General features: G+C 36.7%; 1 long non-coding RNA gene across 2 annotated transcripts in view; it reads left to right on the top strand.

Moving 5' to 3' along the window:
* The window catches only part of LOC113927428, a 60904-nt gene extending 51271 nt beyond the window's left edge, over window positions 1–9633 (top strand). For both annotated transcript variants that reach the window (XR_003521632.2, XR_003521631.2), the window contains exons 2-3: window positions 5056–5273; window positions 7977–9633. This is a non-coding gene — a long non-coding RNA (uncharacterized LOC113927428). The remainder of the gene's footprint in view (window positions 1–5055; window positions 5274–7976) is intronic.
* Window positions 9634–23450: the final 13817 nt, after the last annotated feature.

The raw sequence follows: 23450 nt of genomic DNA, 5'->3' as shown, positions 1-23450 counted from the left end.
ACATAGACCAGAAAGGAACAGAGACATTAAACAGAAACAGTGACTGTACGGGTAATACAGTGGCACTAAATTTGTATCTTTTAATAGTTACTCTGAATGTCAATGGGCTAAATGCCCCAATCAAAAGACACAGGGTATCAGATTGGATATTTTATTTATTTTTTTAAGATTTATTCATTTATTTGAGAGAGAGAGAGAGCATGAGTGGAGGGAGGGGCAGAGGGACCAAGAAACTTGAGCAGACTCTGCACTCAGCTTGGAGCTCAATCTCATGACTCTGTGATCACCACTGGAGGCAAAACCAAGAGTTGGAGGCTTAACCAACTTTGCCACCCAGGCACCCCAGTGATTCTTAATTTTAATCAAGGCTTTCCCCGTGGGACTAAGAGCCACACTCTGTTGCATTTCTTTAGTGAATCTGCTGTTAGATATTCAGTCTTTTTCTTCATAAATTTAATTAAAGAATATATCCAAAAGCCCTAGGCCCTGTGTCATTCCTAGAAAATGTGAGTCCATGTTACTTTCCATGTAAGGAAGTTGTATTCAGACCTGGTCCTCTGCTGCCATTTGGCTCCCCTTCCACAACTTCTCAGCTAAATCTGCAGCTGTGGACTTCTGGTCTTTTTTCCTTCATACCATGTAATTGGCTTGAAATTGGCTTCTTGTCTATGACCTTGCCTCCTGGCCCAGAGCTGAGATGTACCCACTGCTTGTCTGGTCCCAATTCTTGCATGCTTGGGGCTGCGTGCACAATTGCCATTATCATTGCCTTCCATGAGTGTTCTCATTTTCCAGAGTGGCTTCCCATCATCTGACCCATCTGAGCAGCCACGGAAGGGAAGGCATTCGTCATTTCAAAGCCTTTTCTATTTGCAATAGGGTTGCAAATTTAATAACTATTTTTCTCATTACTGATTTACTCTTTCTCACCTACTACATAGTATGTTTTAAATTTACAGTCACTATAGCTGAATTTATGGTGGTTTAATCGGTCTTTTTTGGGCATGTCAGTCCCTTTTGGGCAAATGCTAATTATATGAGATTTTCTCTTCTTCCCCTTACTCAATTCTAAGATACTGTTATGACATCATGTGAGGGGGTGATGGTGGGGAGAAGAGAGATGAGAAGGGGCTTTGGATTCCAATGGTGACCTCAGCGGACTCTCACTGGTCTCTATAGTTGAGTGCTTGGTCTGGTCCCTGAAATTGTAACTGCTGGCACAAAAGTCCCTCTGCTGTGGGTCATTGTATGGGTACCCCCCACTGGACTGTTTCCCTCTTTGCCTTGCCTCTGGATCTTGTTAGTCTACTGGGTTTTTCTAGATCTTTGCTTTCCCCACCAGGGCATACAGGCATTTCTGAATCCCTTGCTCACTGCACACAGGCCAGGAGAGCCAGGAGATCAGGCTCTTTGGTCCAGACAAATTCTCTCAACCAAATGCCATTGCTGGGCACACACACCACATCTTCTCCCAACATTCTATAGACGGAGCAAAGCAAAGACCTCTGCCTTCAGATTCTCCAACATATTTAAGGCACTACCCGTTTTGGACGGGCTTTTGCCTGGGTTTTACTTTCTACCCCATCTCTCTTCTCTTTGCTGCAAATCTCCCCTAGGTCAAAAGAGATAACCTGACCTCTCCTTCCCTTCTCCATGATCTTCCCAAGTTACAAGGTCCTCCCTCAGGTATTATTTTGAATTCTGTCTATCCTGGGGTATTGATAACTTCCACAGATAAAGTCAATAGGGAGCTTAAAAAATTTAGAAAATCGCATAGTCTTTTTTGTGTGTGTGTTTAACTTTTTATTTTAGTAAAATGAGAATATGCGTAGTCTTTTGATAAAGACCAGATTTCATGGTTATTTTCTTGCTGCAAAGTCAAAACCCCTGCTTTGGATATTAAAAGCTGATTATTAAAACCCTCTATTTTTGCATTCCAGCTATAATATAATCTTAATGCCTTGGGCAGAATGAGCAAAGGTCACACATTAAGAAATGCAAAGGAGAAAAACTCTAATATATATCAAAATATTCCCATTACAGTATTGATCCAGAGGAAACATATTAGCTATAGCAAAATTCCACTAATTTGGACTGGATGGTGAAGTCAGTCTGAATTAACAAAATGTTTAAATTATTGACTATTACTAAAAAAATGTAATATTAAATTAAGTAGAAAGAAAATAAAATACTATTAAAGATAAGAAAGGGACAACTATTACTAAACATTTAGAAGGGCTGCGCTCTAGATATTTTTGTGTGTGTGTACATATATTACACATACATGTCAATATATGTAGATATGTATATCTTTTATACATACATGTAGGGTACATATTAACTTTTATAAACATATGAGCCAATTTATCTTTTTTTTTGAGAGAGAGAGCACGTGCAAGTTGGGGGCAGGGGCTTAGGGAGAGAGAGAGATCATTTTTTAAAATTATTATTTATTTATTTTTTTAGAGAAAGAGAGAGTGAGCACAAGTAGGGGGGAGGGGAGAGAGAGAATTTTAAGCAGGCTGAACACTCAGCACAGAGCTCAATGTGGGGCTTGATTTCATGTCCCTGAGATCATGACTGAGCTGAAATTGAGAGTTGGACACTTAACGGGCTGAGCCACCCAGGTGCCCCAAGCCAATCTACCTTAATAACTGACTTTACAGAGAAGGAAACAATACAGAAAGATTGACTTGCCCAGTAGTTGGTAAGTTGTTTTACCAGGTTTGCCTGGCTTTGGAATCCCAATGGATAACTTTTTTTTTTTTTTTTTTTTAAATTTTATTTATTTATTCATGAGAGACAGAGAGAGAGAGAGAGAGAGAGAGGCAGAGGGAGAAGCAGGCTCCCAAGGAGCAGGGAGCCTGATGCGGGACTCGATCCCAGGACCCTGGGATCATGACCTGAGCCGAAGGCAGACGCTTAACCATCTGAGCCACCCAGGCGCCCCAATGGATAACTTTTATAAGCCTTTTTTTTTTAAAGATTTTATTTATTTATTCATGAGAGACAGAGAGAGAGAGAGAGAGAGAGAGAGAGAGAGAAGCAGAGGGAGAAGCAGGCTCCCAAGGAGCAGAGAGTCCGATGCGGGACTCGATCCCAGGACCCTGGGATCATGACCTGAGCCGAAGGCAGATGCTTAAACATCTGAGCCACCCAGGCGCCCAAACCTATTTTTAAAAAATGGGGGGAGGGCGCCTGAGTGGCTCAGTCATTAAGCATCTGCCTTCGGCTCAGGTCATGATCCCAGGGTTCTGGGATTGAGCCCTGCAGCGTCGGGCTCCCTGCTCAGTGGGCAGCCTGCTTCTCCCTCTCCCACTCCCCCTGCTTGTGTTCCTCCTCTTGCTATCTCTCTCTCTGTCAAATAAATAAATGAAATCTTTAAAAAAAAATGGGGGGATGCCTAGGTGGCTCAGTCAGTTAAGTGTCTGCCTTCGGCTCAGTTTATGATCCCGGGGTCCTGGGATTGAGCCCCACATCGGGCTCCCTGCTCAGCAGGGAGCCTGCTTCTCTCTCTCCCACTCCCCCTGCTTGTCCTCTCTTTCTCATTCTCTTTCTCAAATAAATAAAATCTTTTAAAAAATGAATTCTATGAAGATAACTTTAATCAATATATGAAAAAATGTAATTAATATATTTTGTATAGAAATGACAATCCTTGAAAATGTTTTATTCTTCTAATATATTATGGTGGCACATGGTAGCTGCACTTGTGGTGAGCACAGCATAAAGTATAGAGAAGTCAAATCACTATGTTGTACACCTGAATCACTATGTTGTACACCTGAAACGAATGTAACATTGTGTGTCAACTATACCCAAATCAAGAATTTTTTTGGATGCTTTATTTTTCTAGTATTAGATTAACATTTTTTAATGTTTATTTTCTCAAGAAACACTTTGTAAATTTTACAATGAAAATTTTACCTAGCTATTCAGAAAGTCCTCGTTAAAGGCATTCACCTTAATGAATTTTTAATGTATGATTTCCACAGAGCTAAACATCATTTTTCCTTATGACATTTGCCATTTCATTCACCTTCTCTAGCTACTTTATAATTATAAGATATAAAAAATTTAGTCAATTCACTCAAAAAAAATTCAAAGATCACAGACACTTAATATCATTTAACCAAATAGCTACCTGAACTGATTGAATTGGTACAATAGAGAAAAATTCAAAATTTCAGACTCTAGATTTAACAATAAGATATAAAAAATAAAATATATGTGTAAACTACTTGCTTAAAATAAAAGACTTACTGTTCAATATAAGCAGAAATCTTAGACTAAAAGTGACTTGAAAATTGAAACTATAAAAATCAAAATTTTACAACAAACTATAACAAAATAATTTAAAATTTTTGAAATAGACAAAATGGCAGTAAAAGAATGATTTAAAAATATTGTATTAAACTTAGTGCCTTGGTTTCTAATACTGTTCTCTAATGGAAGAAACCAGGGCTCCTTGGAGAAATGGCTTCTAGGATGAGGGCAGGGAACATGCATGATGAACCTGGGGTATCTTATATGCCAGAAAGTAGGGAAATACTTAAAAAACAACATACACACACTCACAATGATGGGGTATGACTAAGGGACACAGGAGCCAACTGAAAGAGCTCCTAATGGCCAAACCTGGAACAATTTGGGCAACAAAATAAAGCACTATATGATTGTATCCAAAGTATAAGATAAATATCCATGAATCATACCAATATAAATTATTGAATAAGTAAATAATAAATAAATAGAGGAGTAGAAAAAATCGCCCATGCAGAAGAATTCAAAATAATTTATGTACTATGCCACCTACAGGAGATGGAGCATAATTCCCTACTTCATGAACATGGGCTACAAAGAGAGCAGTCCTTCCAAAGGGAACTCTATGGAAAGGGGAAAAAGAGTAGCTTTATATTGGAAAAGCCTGACAAATACTACCTCAGGCAGGTGATCAAGGTTAATATTAGTAGTGATAAATCATCCGTATAGTATGTACCTTTGATGTGATGGGATGAAAATGACAATTTACTTCTGTGGTCTTCACTTCCAAAGTCCTTAATCCTAGATCAATCATGAGAAGGACATCAAACAAATCCCAGGTGGGGGACATTCTACAAAATAATGCACCAGTACTCCTCAAAACTGCAAGGGTCATCAAAAACAAGGAAATTCTGAGAAATTGTCATAGCCACGATGAGCGTAAGGAGATATGACTACTAAATGCAATGTAGTATCTTGGATGAGATCCTAGAACAGGAAAAGAACATCAGGTAAGAACTAAGAGCATCTAAGTAAAGTACGGATATTAGTTAATAATGGCATACCATATTTGTTTATTAATTATAATAATAAATCATCTTCATTTAAGATATTAATAATGGGGGATAGGTGAAACAGGTGATGGGGATTAAAGAATGCACTTACCATGATGATAACTGAGTACTGTATAGAATTGTTGAATCACTATATTGTATACCTGAAGCTAATATAACAGTGTATGCTAACTATACTGGATTTTAAAAATAATAAATAAAGATAATAATAGGGGAAACTGGGTGTGAACTCTCTGTACAATCTTCACATTTTTCTGTAAATCAAACTATTTTTCAAAAAAGTTTATTTTAAAAAAGAAGCTACATGTGGATATTATATTGGACAGCACAGTTCTATACTAACATTCAGGAAACACATAAGACTGAAAAACATATTATATTATACTACAGGATGCACTCAGTAAAATCTATCCTGTAAAAAAGACCACAGGACAAATGACCCAGTTTCTTTAACAAATATATTATGGGAGGAAAATAGAGAAAGCTGAAGTTTAAATTGATTAAGAGACACAACTAATCACGACGTGTGGACCTTATTTGAAAATGGATTGAAATAAACTGCAAAAAAATGATAATATTATGAAACAGTTGGAATATTGAACACACACTGAATATTTGATGATCCTAAGGAATTACTGTTAATTTTCAGTGTGATTGTGCTATTGTGGTTATTTTTTCGATATCCTTATCTTTAGAGATACATGTTGAAATACTTAAGGATTAAATTATGTAATCTCTGATGTTCATGTCAAAATAATATGGGATACGGGAGGATTGGGTAGGGGTACAGGTGAAGCAATATTGACAATGAATTTTTAATTGTTGAGGATAGGTTAGGTATATGGGAATTCTTTATTTTATCCTATATGCTTATACACATGTTCAAAATTTTCCATAATAAAAAGTTAAATGAAATAAAAACTACGAAGGGAAAATAACTGTCTAATAAGCCTTACTGTATAGTAATCTATTTCTAAATAGTAAAGTGTTTTCCACCTACAGATCACCAATACTCAAAATAGCAGTTTCAAGATAGAAAGTGACATTTAAGCTGTGTCTACAGGAAGCCAAAAACCTACTGGTTGATTTGATTAATTCAGACAAAGAGCTAGTCAGTTTAGAAGAGGGGGAGAAAAAATCAAACTGTTCATTTCGTTGAGTTCACTGAATAACGCCTTGTATGGTGCTATGTACATAATTAGTGATTAATATTTGCTGGTTAATAAATTAGTGAATTAAACATTTGTCCTGGCACCTTAATGAAGACACAATGCGGCTGTGAACAGCAATTGCAAGAGAACTCAGAAACAAGGGTAAAAGGCTAGCTCTGGGCAAAACTATGGAGAAGGCAACATTTATTTTCCAAATATTCATGTGCAAAGAACATCATTGCAAACACACACAGCCTAAGTTCATGACAAGAATAAGAACCAGCTTATAAAACTGTCAGTAGGTTAAGTTTTGACAAAATCCTACCAAAAGTTGTTACAATAGATGCTTGTGCTAAATTGGTATTTCAATGATTTATATTGTGGTATATCATGTTACCTCATTTTGTGAATCAGACAAAAATAGGTAATATTATCTCTGTTTTTCAGGTAGAGGATAGGCTCTGGGAGGCCTCCTAGCATTGTCAGTGCCAGAAGCAGAGGAATGGGGGCTGGAACCCAGGTGTCCTGGCACCAAGTCCAGTGCTCTTTTTAACACTTAACTGTCCCTCAAGGGGAAATACATAATATACTCTTGTTGCTTCTACTTGGATTATATTGGAAAGAAAGTGGGCATGAATAAATCTCTCTAGTTTAGGAACACAAATAACCTTCTCTTTTGCCAATCTCTAGTATTTAAATAGTGTCAGTAAACTGGTGCTTCTTTTTAATGACTGCATATTATAAATAGTCAATATTCTGGGCAACGTAATGCTCCATTAATATTACATTCTGTTTGTTCAGTGATGTACAGCTGAAATCCAGAAATTAAGCTCTGTGAGGATGGTAAACACTCTTCTCAACATTAAATCCTTTGATGTTGGAAAGAATATGTATTGAAGTATATTAAAATATTATGTAACAACTTTATAATATCAACTAACTCAAAGCTCATCATTCTGCTCCATTATTTGGCAAATGGCTTTATTCTTTCACAGTATCTTCCTATAGGAGGACTTCTATTCCTCCTCAGTAGATTTAGTCCATTTATTTATCACAGCTTCTCTGCTGCTTAATTTCATTTTCCTGCCTATTATATGTACAGAGAAAACCATTTATAATAGCTTATGTCTGACGGTTTCTCACCTCCAGTCAATGACCATTTCCATTCAAACTATTTTAAACAACGTCTTGGAATCAGTCCATCCCTTGCCTTTGCATATATTCTATATCTTTTTCTAACTTTCCCAAATGACTCACTTTTTGCCTTTGTTTTTAATTAGAGGTTCCTCTTTGCTTCCTGAGTATCCCCTTTGGAGCTAGACAGATACTGTTTTGCACAGCAGAATGTCCAGCTGAGAACAAAAATATAGACATGCATTTGTTGCAACAATGTTTAAGTGGGTTTAATCAGAATGCAGTTTAACAGTTCAAAAATGTCCATATTTCAAGGACCACAGAAGAACTTAACATTATATGCTCTCTCTTTCAGCAATATGAACAAACCAAACTGTCAAACACTGAACAAGTAGAAGATGAATGTACTTCCAAAATCATTTCCCTGAACTGATGCAAACAGCTTGATCACACTGGAGAATGTGACCCATGGAGTTGCCGAAATGTATTTTCCTGCTTTACCTCATGCAGAATAATCAAACTAAGAGTTTTCTGAAACGTCACTTCACACACTGAAGAAACTGGAGGAGATAAACTGGGATTTCAGGGTTGGAGATAATTCCTGGTGGGCCACGGCGGAGGGGTAGTGTATGTACCTGGGAGAGCGCTAGAAACTTGGGTGAGGGTCAAAGACCAGGACTTGGTGCTGAGTGTCAGGGAATTGATCTTCCTAGACCATTCACACCAGGGAATTAAGATATCATCTGCATAGGGGCGCTTGGGTGGCTCAGTTTTTGAGCGTCTGCCTTCGGCTCAGGTCATGATCCCAGGGTCCTGGGATCGAGCCCCACATCGGGCTCCCTGCTTCTCCCTCTCCCACTCCCCCTGCTCGTGTTCCCTCTCTCACTGTCTCTCTCTCTCTGTCAAACAAACAAATAAAAAAATCTTAAAAAAAAAAGATACCATCTGCATATGTCATCAGGTGGCTCACTTCCCTTCTTCACCAGGTATACTAGTTTTTTATTGTTGCAGTAAACAAATTGCCACAAAATTCATGGATTAAAGCAACACAAATTTATTATCTTACAGTTCTGTAGGTCAGAAGTCCAGTAAGGGTCTCACCAGATTTAACATCAATGTGTCAGTAGGGCTGTGTCTGCTTTTGGAGGCTAGCATAGCAGGTAGAGTCTCTCTCACAAGTATCACTGACTCTTTTGGCATCACATCTCTTTCTCTGACCACCATTGGGAAAGGGTCTCTGCTTTTAAGGATTCATGTGATTAGATGGGGCTCATCTGGATATTCCAGGGTAATTTCCCCCCTTAAGGTCTGTAACCTTAATCATACCTGCAAAGTAGCTTTTGTCATATAATGTAACATATTCACAGGTTTTGGGGAACAGGAAGTAGATTTCTTTGGGGGCCATTGTCCTACCTACCACACCAAATGAAGAGTAGAATGATAAAAGACTTTTCTGGCGTCCACCTTTCAATTTATCCTTATCTTAACCTACTGACTGGACCTGGGCCAACCACTGTACACCCCAACATATTCTAACCCTACACTCTTCTTATCCCTTAGTTTTAGCTCACCAGGCTTGAAAACCATATCATCTGTAATTTCCCCCATTATTCTCCACAATATCTAGGATGTGGAAAATTTATAAGAAACAAATTGCTTATAAATAAATTTATAAGAAATAAATTATAAGAAATAAAAATGTATAAGAAATAAATTGCTCAACTGAAAAAATATGTGTTAATTAATTATCAGTAACAATCTTACATCTACACATCAGCTATCTCCTGAGGTGGGGGAGGGGCAAATTTTTTTTTCTAAAATTAAACATACTCATTAAAACAGTGCCATGAGATGGTCATAATATATTTAACAATAGCAGCCAATTGGGATTCTCTGAATAAATAAAACTGAATAGATGGGTTTCTTCAGAGGATGACATTCAGAGAATTCCCACCTCCCTTTTGGTCTGTGCTCTAGGGAGACTCAGGTGGACAAAAAATTATTGTATTGTGTTCTTAGGTCCAAATGAATAAACATTATTTGTCTGTTAAAAATGATGGTATTTTATTTTTAAAGAACTGTGCTAGGGGCACCTGGCTGAATCAGTCAGAACATTCAACTCTTGATCCCAGGGTAGTGAGTTCAAGCCCCATGTTGGGTGTACAGATTACTAAAAAATAAATAAATAAAAATGTAAAAAAGTTGTTAAAAAAGAATTCCAGCTTAAAAAAAACTCTGCTAATACAAGTTTTGGAGGATATATACTTTTGCTACAATTTTATTGATGAATGAAATTAAGGGTTTTTTTTTTAATATTATATAAACTGAAGACAAAATTTAATTTACCTTGATGGCTCAGTGGGTCAAGGGTTGGATTTTTGATTTTGGCTCATGTCATGATCTCAGGGTCGTGAGACTGAGCCCCATGTGAGATTCTCTCCCTCTCCCCTCTCTTTGCCCCTCCCCCACCCAGCCCCTGCTTACAATCTCTCTCCAAAAAAAATTTAAAAATTAAAAAAAAATTTTTTTAAATTGAATTTACCCCTTGAAGATAATTAAGCTTAAACCTCAGTCCCTTAATTTTGTATTAGTAGTATTTGATCATATTTTTCTAAAGGTCACAAAAATTGCATAGGTTTAAGACCCCATAAAACTTGAGGCCACCACTGACTGAAGGAGTTTCCTGTTTGAATTGTGTAAGTGTTTAATAATCATAATATTTCTTTAAGATAAATATATTTGGTCATGTTATTTTGCTGTTTTCTACATTTCAGGTGTGATAGATTATTTTATTTGTTCACAATTTTTTATTCCTCTCCACTTTTGCCATATTTCCTTTTAATGCAACATATTTCCTGACTGTACTGACTTTGGACTCGCTTGGCCAATGGAATGTGAGCAGATGAGAAGTATGCTGTGTCCCAGCAGAAAATTACAATGTCCTTGTGTAATTTGGCTCTGTCCCTCAACTTCTGCTCTCTACTATGAGCATTACCTGAATCCCAGAATGAAAAGATATGTAGAACATAGCCAAGCTCAGCATAAGCCCTCTAGACCTATAGCCTTCATGTAATGTGAGTGAGAAATAAATATTTATAGTTTCACTGAGATTTGTGCATTGTTTGTTATTGTAGCAAAAGCCAAGAGTGATTGTCATTCTGTTCACTTTTTCATTTCACAGTAAGGTATCTCTCTCTCTCTCTCTTTCTCTATCTATCTATCATCTATCTATCTATCTATCTATCTATCTATCTATCTATCTATCATCTATCTAACCATTCTAGTATTTTCCTGGATTTGCAGGATTTCCAGGATTTCCTGGATTTTGCAGGATTTGGTTGCTTTTAACAAGCATGTTTATTGATGGTTGCCAAGGACAGAGTCATTAAACACATGCCTTCTCTTCCCCAGAGACAGTCCTTTGTGTGTGTTCTTTTTTTTCCTTTTTTCCTTTTTTTCTTCCTCTTCTTCTTCTTCTTTTTTAAAAGTAAATTGGCAGGTACACAAGGAAGGAAGCTTGTATTGCTGGGGACTTCAGATCCCAAGACTAGGCTACATGCTCACTATTTTCTGAAAATGTAAAATCCATCCCTGTCTGTTTTCTTGAAGTTAATTCATAAAATATGTGGGTTTTTCTAATTATTTTTAATTATGCCCCTATAGAATTAGTGCAAATTTCCCCCACTTGTTTATCTGAAAACCCATTATGTGAAGTGAGGATATGTCCCCTGTTGGGCACTATTTACATTTACATTTTAAAGCATCTAAGGAGTCTCTTCTGTGGATGCTCTCCAAAGTAGCCAAATTAATGTCATTTCAATTTTTTGCATTTCCACTAAATTTCCCCAATCAGTAATAACAGATGTTATTTGTGTGTGAGTTCATTAAATACATTATTTCCTTAAACATATAAAATTACCAAGAAATCTATCCCTTCCCTACAAGGTGCTATGATTCTGAACTATCAAATTTTTGACTATATAAGATGTATCACAGTTGAGATATCTTAATATATATCTGTTGCAAAACTCATTCTTGGTGGAAGGATGAACTGTCTTTAAAAAGCAGCATGATATTTTCATTATTTCACAATTGCTTTTGGGCCTGACTGAATGTGCACTCCTTGGTTCTATTTCAAACCACTCCTAAATCTGAATTGTGAAAAAACTTTTATTTAAAAAAATCTTTTTTTTAAGAAATAACCACTTGCAGTTATGTAAAATCTTAAAGCTATTTAAAATGTCCTAAGCAAAGGTAACAAAAAATTAATATTCAATAAATTAGGTTAAAAAATAACCCAGGATGTAGTGAATGTTAGAATACCTTTATGCCTTTTTGTATGTGTATGTGAGTTCACATGTATTCTTATTCTAAAATAAAAATGTCCAAGAAGGATTTCAAGGGAGGTTATACCATAAATTACAGTAGGTACCCAACAAATGTTGAGAGAATAAATTGGACTGAGCTAAAGTGTCTTTTTTTCAGGTGATAAGAAAATGGAAAAAGGCACTTTTGGAACATTGCATGAATATCTAAATTTAGGTTACATTGATACCTATCTGGAATTGATTGTGAAAAGAACATCTTTAAGAGCTTGACTGTATTTTTTCTTCTATTAGCCTGACTGTTCTTTTAGCAAAAAGAAATTTTATTTCTTTTAGGTCAAGACTAGTGGTGTGTACAAGGTCATCTGTGAACACTTGTCTGAGGCTGACTTTTCTGTTACTGAGGACAGTGCCACGTAACTGACCAAGCATGGGGCAGATCCTATCAGCACTGGATCCAGGCATCATGGAGCCTTGGGATGAATCTTAGCTCTTGAAGTGCCAAGACACTTTGGTCAAATACTTACTCTTTCTAAATTTCAATGTCTTCACTTGTAAACAAGAAATAGGATGCCTATCATACAATTTCTTTAAAATCTAAGATTCTGGAAGTAAAGTGTAGCAGGCTGAATGGTGGTCCCCCAATAAAGATATTTGTGTCCTCATCCTTGGCGTCTGTGAATGTTACCTTATTTGAGAAAGGGTCCTGGGTATTTAACTAAGTTAAAGATCTTGACATGAGGAATCATCTTAGCTTGGCTAGCTGGGCCCTAAACCCAATGACAAATGTCTTTATGTAAGACAGAGGCACATGAGATAGAAGAGAAGTTCGCTGAAGGCAGAGATTGGTGGGAAGTCACTGTAAGTCAAGGAATACCTACAGATATCAAAAGCTGGAAGAGGCAGGGAATGTATTATTCTTGTATAATGTATAAAGAGCCTCTGGGGGAATGCAACCCCTCTAAATGCTGGCACCTTGATTTCAGATGTCTGACCTCAAGAAGTGTGAGAGAATAAATTTCTTTTAAGCCACTCAGTTTGTGGTAATTTGTTACAGTAGCCATAAGAAACTAGTACATAAATTTTGTGGTATATAATAGGTTTTAAATAAATACAAATTTTGTCCTTTTATTCTCAAGTCATCATCATTGGAGAGTACATTTTAAAAAGGTACCCAACATTCAATGGTCCATATTTAGGGACTTTGAAATTATTCACTCACTGAATGCACTCAATATGAGTTTCCACATTTCTATGGTCCTTAATGGTTAAAGGAACAAATACAGGGTAGCCCTTGGAGTCTAGATACATCAACACAAAACTAATCCAGTGTGTCAGTGGAAGAGATACATTAGGGGCTGGAAAATTGTTTTAGGAAATAGTCTCAAGCCAGGCAATGTCTCTAGCATTTCTCTCCCCTGCCCACTAAATGTCAGCAGTACCCTACCAATCATTGTGACAGTCCCAAATTTCCCACCTTTCCAATTGCCCCCCAGCTGTGATACCAGCCTCATTTAGACCACAGGTCTGTACTAGGTCTGCACTGTTCAATCTACATTAGGTCTTTCAGGCTTGCTCTATATCTCCTCAGAAAAATGACTCCCAGCCTTGCCCTCTGTCTCCAAAAACTTTGTCTAAAACTGGCCCCACAGTTGCTTCCTACTTCGTACATGCTTGAGTAGGCTACGCCACCCCATTGTGGCCCCTCAGAACTCACTCTTCAGTACTGGCTGCCCAGCACCCTAACAAGGAAGGGAAGGACTTGGAAAGGAACAAAAAAGCTCAATGTGATCAAAAATATAATTCACATATTTGTGTATTTGAAGTTATATATATGATGCATTTCATGCCATCTAAAAATGTAAGATATAATGTAAATTTCCAAAAGATAGATATAATGTATCCCAAATGTTGTATATTAAATTAGTTTTTTTAAAGTTATGCTTGCCCAAATTAGAAAAATGCGTCAAAAGTATTAATATTCACAAGCATTAACTCAGTGGTGTCACTTTTAGAAATCTATCATAAAAGAAAAAAAATCTTAAGTGTCACCAAAAACTATACATAAAGATATACTTTGGAATATTGCTCCTTATAATACAAATTTAAAACAACCTAAATGTCCAACAATAGAACAATGAAGAATGGTCATATAAATTATGGCATACCTAGACGATAGACTCATGCAACAATTAAAATCATTTTCACAAATATTTTTAATGATGTGGAAAATACTTCTGACAGTAAAAGGTGGTATATAAAATTTATTCTGGTCAGAAGAACTGAATAGATATTTTTCCAAATAAGGAAATTGGACATGTTTCCAATAAGACAACTTCCATACAAATGGCCAATAAGTACATGAAAAGGTACTGAACATCACTAACCATCAAGAAAATGCAAATCAAAACCATAATGAGATGTCACCTCACACTTGTTGGAAAGGCTATTATCAAAAAGACGAGATAATAAGCTTTGGTGAGGATCTAGAGAAAAGGGAAATTTTGTGCACTGTTGGTGAGAATGCAAATTGGTGTAGCTACTATGGAAAATAGTATAAAGGTTCCTCAAAAACTTAAAAATAAAACTATCATGTGATTCAACAATTCAACTTCTGGGTGTATGACTGAAGGAAATGGAATCATCATCTTGAAAAGATATCTGCATCCACATGTTCATTGCAGTATTATTTACAGTAGCCAAGACATGGAAATAACCTAAGTATTCACTGACGGATGAATGGATAAAGAAAATATGGTACAAATACACAACTAAATATTATTCAGCCATAAAAATAAGGGAATCCTGCCATTTGCCCATTTGAGGGCATTATGCTAAGTGAAATAAGTTAGACATAGAAAGGCAAATACTATAAGATCTCACTTGTATGTGGAATCTCAAAAAACTAAACTCAGATACAGACACTAGATTGGTGATTGCTAGAGGTGGGGAAGTGGGAGAAATGGGTAAGGGTGGTCAAAAGGTACAAAACTCCAGTTATAAGATGTGATGACTTATAAGTGTGATGACTATAGTTAACAATATTGTATTGTATGCTTGAAAGTTGCTAAAAGAGTAAATCTTAAAAGTTCTCTCACAAGAAAAATGATTTTAACTGTGTGAGGTGGTGGCTGCCAGCTAAACCCACTGTGGGAATCATTTTGCAAAACCTACATATATCAAATCATTATGTTGTATATCTAAAATAAATACATTGTTACATGTCAATTATATCTCAATAACACAGGAAACACATTTATTCTATTTAAAAAAATTGTTTATCGCATCCAAATCAGAAAAGAATAAAATTATCTCTGCATATAATTTAATCTTATATGTAGAAGACCCTGAAGATTCTACAAAAAAAAAAAAAACCTGTTAAAAATAATAAACAAATTCAGTAAAGTTTCAGGACACAAAATCAACACACAAAAATCAGTTGCATTTCTATACACTAATAATGAAAAATCTGAAAGGGAATTTTAAAAAACAATTCCATTCATAATAGCATCAAAAGGAATAAACTGCTTAGGAATAGACCTAACAAAGGAGGTGAAAAAAAGACTTTTACACTGAAAACTACAAAATACTGCTGAAAGAAATTTTAAAAAGAGAAAATAAATGGAAAGATATCCTGTGTTCATGGATTGGAAGACTTAATATTTTTAAGATGTCAATACTGTCCAAAGCAATTTATAGATTCAATGCAATTTCTATCAAAATTCCAATGGCATTTTTTTCAGAAATAGAAAAAAATCATTCTAAAATTTATATGGAATCTCAAGGGATCTCAAATAGCAAAGAAAAGCATAGGTGGAGGCCTCACACTTCGTGATTTCAAAACATATTACAAAGCTATAGACTCAAAACATGGTGGTACTGGCATAAAGACAGACATTTACAAACATGTGGCCTAGAATAAAAAGCCCAGAAATAAACCCTCATGTATATGGTGGTCAAATAAATGATCTTTGTCAAGGATGCCAAAAACATTCAATGGGAAAAGGACAGTCTCTTCAACAAATGCTGCTGGGAAAACTGGATATCCACATTCAAAAGAATGAAGTTAAACCCTTATCTTATACCATATATGAAAATTAATGCAAAATAGATTGAAGGCTTAGACATAATGCCCCAAACTATACAATTCCAAGAAAAAAACACAGGGGAAGCTTCATGACATTGGATTTAGCAATGATTTCTTAGATGTTACATGAAAAGCAGAGGCAACAAAAGCAAAAATAGACAAATGGGACTACATTAAACTTAAAAACTTATGTGCATCAAAAGGCACATCACTGGAGTGAAAAGGCCACGTATGGAATGGGAGAAATTATTTAGAAAACATATATCTGATAAAGGGTTAATATCAGAATATATAGAGAACTACACCTCAACAACACAAAAACAACCTGATCAGAAATGGGTAAAGGACTTGAATGGGCATTTTTCTAAAAATGATAGACTAATGACCAACAGCATATGAGAAGGTATTCAACATCACTAATCATGAAAGAAATGCAAATCAAAACCGCAAGGAGATAATACTTCACACCCATTAGGATGGCTACCATCAAAAAGACAAAATAACAAGTATTGGTGAGGCAATGGGGAAATTTTGACTCCCTTGTGCACTGTTGGTAAGATAGTATAATGGTGCAATCATGTGGAAAACAGCATGGTGGTTCCTCAAAATTAAAAATAGAACTACCCTATGATCCAGCAATTCTACTTCTGGCTATATATCCAAAAGAATTGAAAGGGAAGTCTCAAAGAGATATTTGTACATCCATGTTTATAGCAGCTTTATTCCCAATAGCCAAGAAGTGGGAGCAACCCAAATGTCTATTAATGGATGAACGGACAAAAACAAAATGTAATATATACATACAATGGAATATTATTCAGCTTTAAAAAGGAAGTAAATTCTGCAATATGCTACAATATGGGTGAACTTTGAGGTCACTATGCTAAGTGAAATATACCGGTCACAAAGGAAAATACGGTATGCTTCCACTTATATGAGGTATCTAAGGTATCTAAAGTAGTCAAATTTATAGAAACAGAAAGTAGAATAGTATTACCAGGGCCTAGAGGGAGGGAGAAAAGGAAGTTGTTAGTCAATGGGAGTAGAGTTTAAGTTTTGCAAGATTACAATATGAATATATAATGTGAATACACTACTGAACTGTACACGTAAGAATAATTATGATGGAAAAAATACTTATTTTGGAAAACCTTTAGCATTGTTTATAGTGATACATATAATAAAAGATTAGATGTAGAAATAAGAGAACGTGGAAAGTAGGACAGAAAAAAATCTAAAGAGAAAATCATAAAATTAAGCTAGGAGAGAGTTTTATCCAGAACATGAATGGTGTAAGATTTTGTGTATTTGACTCTAGGCTTTTTAGCAGTCACTGACAACAAGGAGACTAGTTATGTGATTCCTATAATCTACAGAAATAAGCTTCTGGTATGATTTCAACTGGTAAAAAAAGAATAAAAATATATATGAAACCTTAGAAGGAAATATGCCAAAATGTGAACAAAGGTTATTACTAGGTAGTGGTTGTATTAGCCTATTTATACTTTTATATATTTTCTGATTTTTTCACAATTGACTTAGAACTTATAATTAGGAGAATGCTGTTGTGCCTCTTGATGACTTTGGTAGAAATTTGTTAAATGCCTCAAAGGGATGAAAGGAAAAAGTTTCATATGAGCACATCTAGTGCCAGGTAAAACCAGCTGTAGAGGGAAAAGGAAAAACTGCCAGGGACAAGGATTGATCTTGGTGTGGTTCAAGGGCTACAAGCCATGTTCTCTGCATGGAAGCGAAAACGTGTGAAGCTCTGGGTCGTTTATGGGGACAGGGCAGTGGGGAAATAGCTTCTCTTGGGCCACAATCTTATCTTATGACTTCCTGCCATGAGCAAGGAACAGGGTGCAGGAGAAGACCCAAGCAAGTGGGGAGACCATATTGAGTTTCCAGCATTTTCTCCCGAGGGAAGATATACAGTTATTGTTGGTTTTGGTGTTGTTTCTCCAGAACCCAACTTTACTCCCAGTCTGTAAGATTTCATTAATCCGGGCAAATTTTGGTCAAATGGAAAATTATGGAGTTCAATTCATGATTCTGAAAAATTTGAACAGCTTTCTTGAGACATAATTTACATACCATAAAATTCACCCATTTCAGTCTACAATGGTTTTTAGAATGTATGGAGCTGTGCAGCAATCACTACAATCTAATTGTCATCACCCCCCCAAATCATATCTATTAACAGTCACTTTCCATTTTCCTCCAGCTCAGTCCTAAGTAATCACGAATCCACATCCTGTTGCTACAGATTTGCATCTGATGAACATTTCATATAAATGGAATCATATAATAAATGGTCTTTTGTGACTGGTTTCTTCCACTAAGCATGTTTTTTGAGGCTCATCTATGTTGTAGTATGTATCAGTATTTCATTCTTTTTATTGCTGAATAGTATTCCATTGTATGGCTATATTATATTTTACTTATCCACTCATCAGTTGGTGGACATTGGGTTGTTTCCACTTTTTGGCTAGATTCTTAAACTGCTAATAATTTTTCCTACATGGAGCCTATTTCTTTAAGTTTGCTCTTTATGAAAGTCTTATTGAGTTTATATTAATCAAAGACATTAAATGACTGCTATTCAGCATGAGCAGATAGCATGAGATGTTCAACTATCAATTGTCCTCTGAGATGATCAATTATTGTACTAAGCTGATACAGTCTCAGTCAAAAAAATAGAAACTTGACATTTTATTTAGTTCACACAGCTTTAAGTTAAATGTCCCATTTCTGTAAGGTTTTCTGATATAATAAAAATAATGCACAGATGCCCCTCATTATCTCTGAGGCCACTGAGGGGCCTGGAGATAGGACCTGAGGTTGGGAGTCTCTGTTTCAAATTACAGAAGAGTATAACAAGCACTTAGCTTTATTGTTTTCAATTACATAAAGTAACAAGGACTAATTTCCAAAGCATTGACATAAAATGTCCCCAGGGAATTTGGTTTAATGAACAGCTAAAAGTGATCTACAATGAATGTATTTGCTATTGTATATAAGTGGTGCTTTAACGAACATTAGGGTTTTCTTCTTAGGGGGTGTGGAATCTGGTTTTGCCTATTTACATGCCTTTGGTGTACAGAAGGGGACCCTCACCGTGTCATCCTGTGCTGTGATCACCAGTGGTCCCCAGAAAAGCGAGCACATGTCCTCTCTCCCTTGTGTCTTCCTATCCTGCTTGCTCCCACGCCAGGAGGAGAAGAGCTCATTCCAGTGATCTGATTCCAGCATGTGGAAGGGGCTACTTTTTCCAGGGGTGGCATAATCAAAGGACTTTAAAGGTCCAGCAATTTCAGGTAGAGTCCTTTTTCTCTGGTTCCATTTTAGCTTTTTTTTTTTTCCTTTTCCAACACTGTGTGCAGCTTTGCTGCCCTGGTCTGAGAAGCAGAAGCAAAGAAAAGGAATGGAAATACTTGAATGAATTTTTGAAAAAAAAGTCTGATGTTGAGGAGAAGGTAGGCAAAATGCCATGAAATTGACGCTATCCAGAGAGTAACGCCCTACTGGATACTCCCCTAAAATACAGTCATTCAGGAGGAGCTCAGGTTCCGTCTATCTTGTGACCCCCACCATCGTCAACACATGGCCTGGTCATCCCAGAAGGGTGGCCAGGCCTGCAATAATGTACCTCATTACTTCCGAACTTCCATTGACCAGAACTTATATGCCCCAGCCTAACACAAAGGGGCCCAAGCGGAAGTTAAAATGGGCTTGATAAACACTTGGCAATGTCTCAGCCACACCAGCTCTGGGCTAGGAGATAAACGATATTTTCTGTTGTTCTCTGGAGGTCTGATTTCTTTGTCTCTGGAAGAGGTTCTTTGTCACATTGTAGTGGTAAATTCTGAGATTTGGGTTTAAATTTAGTGACGAATGGGGATTCATCTGGGGTCAGATCTGTTTATTCCTGGTTCTCCAAGCTGAAACACCATTTCAAGGGCATCTAATAGTACCTAAATCAAAAGTCAGATGTTCTGAAAAAGTAAAATTCAAGAGTTTTGCTGGATCTATCTGATTAAGTGGATTTTGTTTAGTATTATTAAGGTAGGAAGAATCCAACAGTACAGTTACTATAGCATTGGCTTTTTCCTGATCTGCCTCGTGGAAATTTTTTTATCATTGAAAGAAGTTTCACTTTGGTGAGCAATGTTGCCGGACTTCTCATTTAGCCTATGTGCACAAAGGACCACAACTTGACATGAGAAGGCGGTAGAGCCCCGTGCTTAGGAGCCCCGTGCTTAGGAGCAGACTGCCTTGGTGTCACCTTAGGCCACTGGCTTAATTCTTTGTTCCTCAGTTTCCTTTTTATTAAAAGGGGGCATGAGGATGGTAATGCAGTCCCCACCTGGACTAAGAAATGTGGCTCACCTTGCTTATATTCTACCTCCATCCTTGGGTCCTGCCTCTCTTGCAGAGGTTGAAAAGCTAAAATTCTGCATTTCTCAAACTCCTTCACAGTGAGGGGCTTGGCTGTGATTTAGGTCCCATTCATTTAGATGGATTTGTTTGAAATTTGGAAGGCAGACAGGAGGAGGCCATCCTTCCCTCTCACTCGACCATTTGATGGCTGGCATGAAAAATCCTGGAGGCGGGAGTCTTCATCTGCAGCACTGCTCCAGTGTTCTTTTTCCAGCTGCCTGGGTGTCAAAAGCTGTGGCAGTGGTAGCAGCTTTTTGAATTTGGATTCCTGTTCTGGGACATGGTTTGTAAATTTACTAGCTTCAGTGACTGTGAAGGTAATTGCTCTCCTAGTAGGCCAGATCTGTATTTCTCTGGGAATTACTTCTGGCGGTCCGTCTAGAACCCACGCCTCCAGCCCATCTAACAATTTTGTAAACACCCAATTCCCCGCATTAAATCTCACCTTGTTTAAAATATTTAGAGTGGTTCCTCTTTTGTTTTGGAGTGAATCCTGATGGAATCAATATCTCAACGGGTTATTGTAAGAATGAAATAATAACAGATGTAAAGCACTAAAGCTCCATATACGTAAGTACTAGATACCTGAGTTTTATTATTAGGCAGAGTAATGACCAAGAAGGTGAAATGAACTCTTAAAGGATCCCTGAAGCGTTCCATTTTTAGAGATGAATCTGGCTCTAGCAGTATGTCCCCAGCAGCAAATAAAGTGGAGTTTAGTCAGACACAGTTAATTTGCCCACATTCCTTTCACATGCTAATTCAGGAAAAGCTATTTGGCCCTCTGCTGACCCCATTACACTGATAATTGCCATTTCACCTGGTCCCGAAAGGGCATAACCCCAAGTTACTCTTTAGCTCTTGGACTCCGTGAGGATGTTGTGGGTGGAGATACAAATGCATCAGGAGCAGGGTTATTTTATTAAAACTCTCTCCTTTTAAATCAATTTGTTTAGTTTCAGAAGCCAGCTAAAGATAAATAGCTGGCTATTCTAAAACAAATGCTAATATAAAAGAAGAAAATGTGGAACAAAGCAAAATTACACTTGGTCACTCTGAAACTTCCTCTAAGATTTAAAAGCCTAATTTAACATTCATTATTTCAACCTGAAATTCATTCAGTCTGCCTTTCTTATAAATTACCTTTTTAATACATGCTTTGCATGGAAGCCACAAAAATTAGCTTCTTTTGTTTTTCCTTTTATTGAGCCCCTATTTTGAATCTGAAGTGGCCATTAACTTGCCTCCTGTGAGGAATTTACACAACTCAATATCATTAATGAAAATTGAAGTGGCTTCTTTTTGAGAATGGCAGATGTTTGTCATCAATGATGATTATGATTTTTTGACCAAAGAGAGTTTGTTTAACTAGCATTTTCTGGAAATTATAATTCATTTTTACATGGACACCCTTGTAGAACTGATATGCATCATACTGTCCAAGAAGAATTGCTGGATGCCACATGCAAGAGAGGAACCAGGTGGACTTTAATGAGATTCTTCCTACAACTTTTATTTCCAACTTTGGGCAAGAATTATTCCTAAGTTCCTGTTTCTTCACCCATGAAATAAGAATAATAGTTTCTCCTTAGATTTATTATGAAGAACAGAGGTCACAATATATATAAAATTCTTAGCACAGTGTCTGGCACAGCAGATCTATTGAGCTGTTTGGGTTTTTTTTAAGAGTTTATTTATTTGACAGAGAGAGTGCACAAGCAGGGGGAGCAGCAGAGGGAGTGGGAGAGGGAGAGGGAGAAGCAGACTCCCCGTTAAACAGGGAGCCCCCAATGCTGATGCCAGGGCTCTATCCCAGGACCCTGGGATCATGACCTGAGCTGAAGGCAGACACTTAACCAACTGAGCCACCCAGGTGTCCTCTATTGAGCTGTTCTATGTGACCAAAGGAAAGTTGCTTTAGTTTTCTCACTAAAACTTCTTTGCAGAATATTAGGACAAGTTTGTGTCAAGGCCTAGCACATGTATGTATCTATTATTATGCCTATTATTACTATTCTTTACAAATACCAACTCTTTCTTTGAAATAGAGTATTTGGCTAACATAGTACTCCCCAAATATCTTTTTTGCAACTGTGGTTATTTACTGAAATTTATGAGGGTATTTTCCTTCTTAGGCTGAAAAAGAAAAGAAATGCATGATTGTCAAGTCAAATAACTTTTGATAGCATTTATGGATATAACCTGTATGTTATATATAACCTGTTGTAATTTCTCCTAGGTGTTTATTGCCATCACTTCTTAGTCAACTGGACAATGAAAAAATTACTCTTTTTACTTCATAATTTCTCAATACCATTTGATTTGATAACTTAATAAACTCCCTTCAATTTCATATCCATTACTAATTTATTGCTAAATCTTACTCCTTCTCTCTTATATTGGCACTGAAGGCTTCTCTCTTTAAATTGTTCCTCTTCTTTGTCTTTGACCACCTAGAAAGCCAAAGATATTTTCTCTATTGTTAAATCTATTCAAAATTCTTCCAGATAAAATATCAATCCACAAATTTATAATTTCTCATCTCGATTAATGTAAACTTCTCCTGCTGGCCTTACTTATAAATCACTTCTGTTCACCAAAAATCATTTTTCATCTTTGTTCTTGTTTACTGATCTCCTCTTTCGTTAACTCTATTCCTCTTTCAAGATCTTCAAAACCTTATGAATTCTAGTTTGTCCTCCATACGTATCTCTTTCAGTCTGTCTTGGCTAATCTTTTAAGATTTAAGGTGCAAAGCAAGCCAAATCTGAGAGGACTTCAGTCTCTGTGGCTTTCCTCTTGAAATCATTTCTCCTCTATCATTTCAGAAAGTAGCACTCAAGCATTCACATATTTACTAAACTGGAGGCTTGGAGCCAGGGAATGTGTTCTGTTCTGGTCACCTGTGTACTCAGCACTTAGCACAGGTCCCAGCACAAAGATTCCTCTTCACGTTCCTGGATAACCAGCACCTTCC

The sequence above is a fragment of the Zalophus californianus genome, chromosome 7 (genome assembly GCF_009762305.2).
Source record: "Zalophus californianus isolate mZalCal1 chromosome 7, mZalCal1.pri.v2, whole genome shotgun sequence".
Classification (NCBI taxonomy): domain Eukaryota; kingdom Metazoa; phylum Chordata; class Mammalia; order Carnivora; family Otariidae; genus Zalophus; species Zalophus californianus.
Note: the sequence above shows the minus strand (reverse complement) of the source record. Positions and strands in the feature narration are given on the sequence as shown.